Genomic DNA, 9,016 nt, shown 5'->3' with positions numbered 1-9,016 from the left:
GCTATTGCAGTTTGCGTACCTAAAGACCTGGCTGTTTAGGTCCCACTGGTGTGACCCCCTTCTTGTTGATCACTTCAGGCTGGATACTTCCCACCTCATTGCAGGCTGCGCGCTTTTATCATGGGTCCAGGAACTTGGCTGCAGGGAAGTGGTGCGGGATCCAGAGAGCTCCCTGGCCCAGATAATGAATAATGTAAGGAAAGGAGGAGGTGACAACAGTGAGACATACTTCTAAGGAAGGATGAGCACCGCATCAGCTGGTGCTTTCAGTCAGATGAAGACCAGAATTTTCCTAGTGCCTTACCTCTTCTCAGAGGTTTCCTTCTCAAAATGCTTTTGGGATCCAAACCACCGAGAAGTCTGAGGCGTTCAGCTGCCGTAGCTGGACTTTTTCCCTTAGGTCTGGGTACCAGCAGCTGCCGTGGCCGGGAGCAGTGCTGATTGTGGTGGTAACCTCCCGGCGAGAGCAGGGAAGCTCCTGTTTGGAATGGAAAAGAGAAAGAAGTCCTTCCTCAGCAAAGTGGGAGGGCTGCGTGATCTAATGGCACGTATAACCCTAAAAGAACTTACATTTATTCAGGCTCTCTTTTTAATAAAATCCATCCCACGCAACTGGGCGAAGGAGACTATGCTGCGTTCAAAGGGAACACGCTGCGCACACCAAAAAGCATCCCCGTCAGCTTGGTTTTATCTCCCTCTTTCTGGCTTACATCTGTGCCTGAAAGCACAGCCAGTGATCTGAGGCAGCTCTGGAGTTCCTGCCGCAGCAGCGAAGGCAGCGCATTCCGCTGCACAGCGACTGTGATTCAGTCCCGATGAATCACTCGGCGACTTCTTTTCTCAACTAGATCTTTGGCTTTATTATTGTTACAGAAGGAAAAAAGGAGGAGAGGAAAATAAAAAAAAGAGGAAAAAGCCACTGCCTTATCTCCCTCTATAATCCTTTCCAATTTTTCTTTTTAAAATTTTAATTAAATTTTTGTAGGCATCCCATTTATGCTGAATAAACTCTTTGATAATCCTGGAGAACAATTTGCATGAAAAGGCGTTGTGCTCTAATCTGTCCCAAAGCGATGACAGCACCGGGGCTCAGCATGCCCTGTTCTGGGGGTTCAGAAGCACCCCAAAATAGGAGGGTCTTGCAGTCCACCTCCTTCGTGCACTAGCATCCCTTCCCCACCATCCTTGGCTCTTGATCCTGATCCTCAGGGAGATCCCAGCTCAGAACAACCGTGAAGGCAAGTGAGCTCTGAGGGCTGCAGTCATGTCTGGAGGGGCTACAGCTGCGTGCTACTGTGAACGGAGAGTAAACCAAACCAGTACTGAGTGAGCAGGAAAGTAGAGGAGCTATAACAAGGGGTTGTCCAGAAAAATAGTACTGCAAAGAAGACGAAACCAAGTTGTTCTCAAGGACAAACTTTCAGTTTCAAAACGACCCCTCTCAGCTCCATCCAGCCCAGCCCTGTCCAGTCTGGCCTCAGTGGCGCAAGTCTGAGAACCCAAAGGGTGACAAGGTGTTGCTTCAGGGATTTAATCCCAGTTCTACTTTCCTTAATGTTATTCTTAATCTGCCTTTCAGTTACTATAGTGATGAACAAATGCATGCAACAAACACGACGCCTGGCAGCCTGAGAAGCATGTTTTCCGGCTGTGGCTGAAAATACCGCCAAATTTTCAGAGAAGGCAGTTGAAAGATCTGTCAAAAATCCTCAGATCCTTAAAAAACGTTTCTTATCAAACAAGTTGATAAGAAACTGTTTAGTATGCATTTGTTTTTGGAAACTTGACATGTCTTGTCAGCAAGCGATGTATATTTTACGTTGCTGGGTGCTCTGGTTTCTCTGCCTCTGCACACCTTCGAAAATGTCCTGTTTCCAGGTGGAAGGACCTAAATCACAAATACAAGGCACGAAACAAATAGCTACAAACAAGATTACTTCTCTGAGCCTTTGTGTGCTCTGGATCACCCTGTCCCAGCACAGCTCTCCTCTGAGAAGCAGCAGCCTTTAGGGTTCCCCGTGCCGCCCCTTGGGGCATCCCACAAAGCCCGCGAGGCATCGTGCGAGCACGGTGCTCTGCCTGAGCCCGTGCCATGGATCTTGCTCAGCAGCCTCAGCCTCCTGAAGTCAGATCCGCCGACGTTTGTAGCCAAAAGAAGCAGCACCAGGCTGGAGAGGCCAAGCTGCAGGGCCTGCCCCACGACTTGGGTTTCAGTTTGTGAATTACCCGTCTCAGCAGCGGCTGTTGTGCATGTTTCTTAGGGCACAGCACGGAGCCCATGCGGTTACGCAGAGGGAAGGGAGGACCCTGGTCTCACGGAGACCCAGAGGCACTGGAGGTGGAGGGAATCCTGCCAGGCCCTGGGGATGCAGCTGAAACTGAGTGCTGGCAGGCGGAAAACTACCACTTCACTTCCAAAAGCAGGTCTGGTCAGAAATCCTCCCTGCAGCTGTCAGCTCCCAGCCGCGTGTTTACATGGAATGTTTACAGGCACTGTCCAAGGGAGAGACTGCGCACTGCAGCTTGAAACCCTGAATGTCCCCCAAACCCCCAAGTTCAGATCCGGGTGTGGGGGCGAGCACACCTGAAGATGGAGCTGCTCAGGTCCTGCTTTTATGCTCAGTCCGCTATTGCAATAGGCACTTTAAAAACCGTGATGATGAGCTGCCTGTAGTGGCCACCTCTGCCAAGACGGAGGGTTTTAGGGTCACAGGGCCGGATTTTCAGCTGCCAACGCTCTCCTAACGCCAACGGAGCCGGGCTGACACCGCAAGTGAAGAACGGGCTCCCAACATCTCCCGGGGCTCTGCTCTGCGCTTTTCTCACCCGGGGGGGACAAACCCCTGAAGCTGGCTTGGAAGCGAAGCTCCTGATGGCCCTTGCCGGGATCGGGTGTGGGGGGGGGCTTCGGGGTTCCACCCGACCCGGGGGGGTCCTGCAGCCTGGGGGTCCCGGGGGGGGGGGCGAGGCGGCAGCGGGACAGGCGCAACTTTGCGCGCCGGGGTTGGGGCGCGCAGGGGGGAACCGGCGGGGACCGGGGCGGGATGGGGGGGACCGGGGCGGTCTGGGGGGGACCGGGGAGAGCTGAGGGCCGGGAGGAGCCGGGGGGGCCGGGGGCCGGGCCGGGGCGGGCCGGGGGCCGGAGGCGGGCGCTCCCCGCGGGCGCGGAACGGCGGGGCGGGGGCAGCGCGCCCTGCGCTGCTGCCGCTCCTCGGCGGGCAGCGCCGCAGCCCCGCGGGCGGCCGACGGGTGGACCCCCCCCCCCCCCCCTTCCCCCGGTCCTACACCCCATCAGCACACCTACAGCCCTCCACCGGCCCCGGCCCGGGCATCCCCGTCCCGCCCCGCCGCCGCGATGAGGAGGCGCACCGCCCGGGGAGCCGCGCCGTGCGCCCGGCTCCGGCTCGGCGCTGGTAAGGCGGCGGCACGGCTCCGGGGCAGCCCCGGGGAGCTGGGAGCGGGGAGAGAGGGGATCAGGGGTCGGGGGGATCCGGGGGGACGGGGCTGGACGGAGGGCGGACGCCGGCGGGACTCGCGGGGTCGGTCCGGAGCTGCCGTCCCTCGTTCTGCTCGGGGCTGGCGCCGAGCACCGCACCTGTGTGAGTGCACCTGCCCGCTGCGGGGGTGAGGGCGGTGGGCACCCGCACTCGGTGGGCACCCGCGCTCGGTGGGCACCCAGACTTGTGTGTCGTGGCCGTGCCTTTGTCTGTGGCATTATGTGGGCATCTGCGAGCGCCCGGAGTGTCGGTGTAGATTTGTGCCGTTGCTTTTGTTGGCATAGCTGGAGGGGAAGGCTGAGGTGTGTGAGTGCGGATAGCCAGCGAGGTAGGAACACCCCTCCTCGGGGTTCCTACTGGAATTTGTTACCAGAATGCGTGCCTGCTAGCTCTGATGCTACTGCGTCTGTTCAACTAGTGATATTCAGCAAACTGCTGGAATTGTCATCAGTGACCCACAGGAAGGCGAAAACCATTATTCCAGCTGGGACAGAACAGGAGCCTGATGCCACTGAGAAAGTTACCAGGGAGAGAGGCTTGTCGGGCTTTGCAGGAATAGGAAACATTGCTTAAGTGATGCTGAAGGAAGGTGTTTTCCAGGAGCAGAGCTGTGGGAATTCAGACAGCTCTGTGCTCTGACAGCCACGTCCCGGGGTCCACAGCGCAAAGCTTTCCCTGTCACATCCAGGCTGTCCAGGCTCTGTATCCGTTCCAAGCCCATGGCGCTGAGGCTACGTGTTTCGTTGCTGCTGAACGTCGACCTTGCTCAGACTTACTCCAAAGACGAGGGAAGTTAGCAGGAGTCCTATTCATTTTTAAGTGCGTTCAAGTACTGGGAGAGGAGCCAATTTGTGGATCTGACGCCAGGAGGGACGGAGCCGTGTCTGTGAATGAAAAACTGGTGTCATTTCCTCGAACCCCCAGAGCATCTCACCTAGCTCCAAAACAAACTTCCCCTATGGAAACTTCATAGAAGGGTGAGTAATTAAAACATTACACAGCTGCAAGTCTCTGCTGCTTCGGGGCAGCTAGGAAGGAGATCGGTCCCGGCTGATGGGCTTTAAGCTCCCAGACAGCAGTGGCAGTTGGCCTGGACCGTGCTTTGAAGTGTGTGATGTCATTATGACATCATTTCTTTTTCAAAATCAAATGCTTTTCTCTTAATGGGAATATTGTGCTGTGTTTCTTGGAGGAGAATGGTTTCCTCTGCCCCGTGTTACAGCAGTTGGCTACTTTTGCTTGGGATAGCAAAGGCAAGGTGGACTTTTCTACAAGGTTGCTTGGAGTCTGCTGTCATCTCAGGGCTGATGGATAGCCTGGGACGTGGGCAATCTCCAGGGAAGGCAGCACGGGGTTTTGCAGAGTGCTGCGCAGAACAGCTCCGGGGGCAGGTGAGTGGCCAAGGATCTGTGGGCATGCTCCGGGCAGGAGGGAACCCGGCTCCCTGTGGTGCGCCCCCCAGGAGGGGGAACCCCTGCAGTGTGCAAGTAGCAGCACCCGCCTTCCAGCCTCTGGAAAGGTCTTCGCTGTTTCCTTTTTCCTCTCCCTGCCTGACCTCAGCACCGTCAATACTGTCCAGTAACTGAATTGAAAAACAAACATATGAGTGAACCTGTTTGTTTGCCTAAATAATAAGTATTTACACACCAAGGTACATTTATCCTATTTCTTTAAACAGTCCCCTGCTGGGGATAGACTTAAATAGGTTAATTTCCCCAGGACTTTGTAAACACAGATTTGAAAGTAGCAGGAGCAGCACGCTGAGTGCGCCCGTCCAAGCTCTCTAGGAAGCCTCCGAAGTTGCACGCGCAGCTCCTCTGTGCCAGCTGCGCTCCCGCGGGTGCCGTTGGTGCTTCGCTGCCGCCATGGCCTCCCCGTGCTCTGGAACCAGCTGGCACGTCTCCAGCTTTCCACCTTTGCTCCCCTCTTGCAAGTAGTGCCTATCTCCAGGTAATCTGAGGCAGGACAAAGAGCAAGGGTCTAAGTCCTCTGGGCGAGAGCTGCCCGCCTACAGCGAGTGGCAGGGGTTGCCAGCGGAAGGCAAGGAGCGATGCCTTCCCAGGAACGGAGAGAGGTGGCTTGACATGGCACAGAGAAGTGCAGGCAGGTCATGGTGAGAAGGATGCTGGAAAGGAGGCAGGAATACCCCACCGCTCCTCTGAGGACCCCTCGGGGCTCTGATGCTTTCTGCACTCCTCCATCCTCAGCTGGAGACAGCAGGAGGCAGTGCCTGGGGGGATGCAAGGACAGGAAGGGGGCCCAGATCCCGGTCCCACAGTGCTCTGAGGGGGTGGAAGGAGCTGAGAGCCTTGTGGTGAGGACAGTGGGGTCCTCTGCAGGGGCTGAGCGTGCTCCCTGCCATCTCCCTCGCTGTAGGAGCAGCAAGGGAAGGTCTGGAGTGTGTGCCAAGGAGGTGCAAGGAGGAAACATATTGCCTTGCACATCAAACTGTCACGCTACACAATATGGAAATCTTTGTTGTCGGTTTGTGTTTGAAACCAAAGCTGGCATTGGTGTGAAAAGTGAGGGACTGCCGTGCCGTCCTTTCAGCACTTGCTGGTGTACGGGAGTGGAGAATTGGGGTAGAGCGATGGCCCCAGGCCTGGGCCCATTCCCAGGTACATGTGCCCAGCCTGTGTGAATGGCAGCACTCTCCGTAATTCGTCATGCAGCCCTGCTGATTCACACTGCCTTGGGACCTAGCACAAAGCCTGTAGCGCACCTTGTAGAAACACAGAGTTCTGCAGCTAAACATCTCGCCGAACAGCGTGCGAAGTTGATAGAGCCTTGTGTGTCAGGGCATAACAATCGCTAAGCTCCTGAGGGTTAAAGAAAATCTTCCCTTATGGGAAAACTATTAATTAATTATCCACTTCTGGCTTCCCTAGCCCATTTACTGAAAAAGATGGTGATGAATGCCAAGTGAGAAACCATTCTCTGCTCTGACGTGCCAGTCCCCATGCTTGATTCCTCAGGTAGTTTCTCAAATCAAATGATAATAACAGTTCTTTGGAAGCCTGGCTGATTGCTCTGGGAAGTGGAGTGTTTCCCTCCAAATGCTGTCTGAAAAGATGCTGAGGAGCAGGGGGCACCCTTTCTACTTGACCTGCACTGACCCCCCAAATTTTATCCCAGCTGGTGATGGCAACTTCTACTTTCAGGTGTGCGCTTGGCCTCAGCTATCCTATCATCTGCTTATATAGGTATCATCTATATCTGTGCTGATACAGGAGAAGAGAAAGCATGGCATCATTCCTCACCATTAGGAATTACTTCTGGGGTGGGAGAGCAGGGCAGTCCCTTCAGGTCCCCAGAGAGTTGAACGTCAGCATGGTTTCTGCTACTGCCTCCTCTGGGGGGGGGGGGGGGGAGTAAAGCCACAGGAAAGGTAAAACGCACATCCAGCCTAGCTCCAGCTGCAGCTCGAGGCTGCTGCTGTGCGGGCACATGTGGCTGCTGGCATTCAGCTGGGCAGGCTGCTTTTAGCTGGGAAGAACCTCGCTGCCATGCACCTTATGGGGTGGAGGACGAAAGTGCTTCATGGCTTTCATGTTGAATCTCCTTCATGGCCATTTCCAGGGGATCCCTGTTCTCCCTGGTGCATTTAGGTGTGGGGCTACCTTTTTTCTGTAGAAGCTGGTGGTTATCAGCATGGCCTAACCCTCACCTTGGCGAGTGCAGAGTGCGGCTTATCTCCCATGGGAGCCTTTGCGTGGGGGTCAGGAGCTGGGAAAAGGATGCGCCGTCTGCTTGTTCTCTTAGCTAACATGAGACCGAAACCTGGAGTTTCAGAGCAGCTGACTTTAATTTGGTCATGTTGTGTAATTCCATTAGACTTATTGTTATTAGAACAAATAATCCAATTTAGGCCCCTCCTCAAGCCCAGTGCGTTCGAGCGGCTGCAGACACGTGGGTTACGGTGAGGGACGCAGTCAGCAATGCACAGCGGAAAGCAAATTACTCTGTAAGAAGACAAATAGGACTTCGAAAATTTTATGTGATTAGGGGAGCAATTAGAGAAAATAGCGGCAGGTGCACTCGCCCAGTGGCTCGTGCGCTGCTGGAAGGGGCGGTGGTGGGGCTGCTGCTCCCCAGGGCAAGAGTCATTCCCAAGCCCCCTGATCTGCTGTTTTGCAGAGCCGAGGTGGGAGCTTGGGGCCTCCTCCACTGTGCCCTCATCCCCTCCTTCTGGCCCCATTGGTGAAGGTATTCGCACCCACAGCAATGGCTTAAAAGACCCAAGAGAGTCAAAAAAGTCCAAGACCTCTGCATAGGCTTTGAAAATCAGACCCGTATGGTCCCACTCACACTCACCAGCTGCATCCCCACGCTCCCGCTGCCTCCCCCCGAGCTCAGGGCCCGGCTGTTGGTCCCTGGCTGGGCGAGAGCCACGCTCAGCCAAGCACCAGGAGGCTGAAGTCATGGCCAGTGGCTGCTGCTGCCCTCCATGCTGCAGCAGCACCGCTCACAGCCGTGAGCACCAGAGCCACCACTCTACTTGGGCTCAGTGTGCCCTGAGTCGCGCTGCTGTGAGGCTCATTTTTTTACTTTTTTTTTTTCCCCTTTCAGTTTGAGACGGTAGAGACAAGTTCTGCCCTTAGTATAGTTCCCATGGAGATGGATTTGATGCCGTACGTTACAGGGGGATGAGGCACAGTTGGATCTCTCCTGAGCCAGCCGTTCCCCCCGGGTCCTTGGCACGATGTCCCTCCCAGTGGGAACCTCAGCCGCTTCCCAGCTGGCTCCTGCGCTCCTGGAGGGGCACAGGGTGGGGACTTAACTGAAAGGTAGGTTCCTCAGTGTGCCCATCCAGGTGTTTGGGGAACACTGCCAACTCTCCAGGCTGTCCCCATCTCTGGCACTAAGTTACTGTGTGTATATATATATATATATATACCTATATCTGTCTGTATCAGAAGTACTCAAGGGTCAGGAATGTGAGATTTCTGGGCTCTGCCCACTGCTGCAGTGCTGTCCTCTGCTGCTGCCCTGCCCAACTCTCTTGCACGCTCAAGTCCCAGTTTTTCAAGCCACATGGAGGGTACAGACGGTGTGTCCGTTCCTCAGGAAGGAGTTGGTTTCCACCTTCATGCCTGAAAGTGCTTGAAATTGGTAAACTGTGACATTATTCCTTTCAGCATCTGAGCAGCCACTCTCACAGCATCCATGAAAAGCTCTCAATACTCTCTTCAAATGCAGAAGGCTTTATTTGGACTGATGGATGGTAGATCCTGTGAATGAATTCTTCCATGCAGGAGTCCTGGCTCATCAGGCAAGGAGGTGTCCTGAGGTGCCCTGACTCCAGTGGGGCGCCTCAGCTAAACAAGGTGTGCGCTACTGGGCCCTTGTGAAGTGAGTGGCAAGGTGGGACCCAGGTTGTTATAAGGACCAGAAAAGTTGCAGAAAAATGTTTGTGGCAATCTGCTGAATTTCTGGCCTCTTTGATGGTGTGCCATGGCTGTGTTAACATTAGGGAAGTCATCTCTGTCACCATTAAAGCCTTTCTCAGAGGTCTGCCT

The 9,016-nt window shown here is 55.0% G+C and overlaps 1 protein-coding gene across 6 annotated transcripts in view; it reads left to right on the top strand.

Moving 5' to 3' along the window:
* The window catches only part of HTR4 (5-hydroxytryptamine receptor 4), a 167,867-nt gene that overhangs the window by 33,778 nt on the left and 125,073 nt on the right, over window positions 1-9,016 (top strand). For 4 of the 6 annotated variants that reach the window (XR_010824939.1, XM_066977174.1, XM_066977176.1 and 1 more), the window contains exon 1: window positions 3,274-3,413. The exons of 1 other annotated variant lie outside the window; for it this stretch is intronic. The gene's annotated coding sequence lies outside the window, so the exon portion shown is untranslated. Of the gene's footprint in view, window positions 1-3,273; window positions 3,414-4,277; window positions 4,475-9,016 lie in introns of those variants that run through there. One more of the 6 variants, XM_048064742.2, reaches the window with a different exon arrangement.

The sequence above is a fragment of the Anser cygnoides genome, chromosome 14 (genome assembly GCF_040182565.1).
Source record: "Anser cygnoides isolate HZ-2024a breed goose chromosome 14, Taihu_goose_T2T_genome, whole genome shotgun sequence".
NCBI lineage: Eukaryota > Metazoa > Chordata > Aves > Anseriformes > Anatidae > Anser > Anser cygnoides.
Note: the sequence above shows the minus strand (reverse complement) of the source record. Positions and strands in the feature narration are given on the sequence as shown.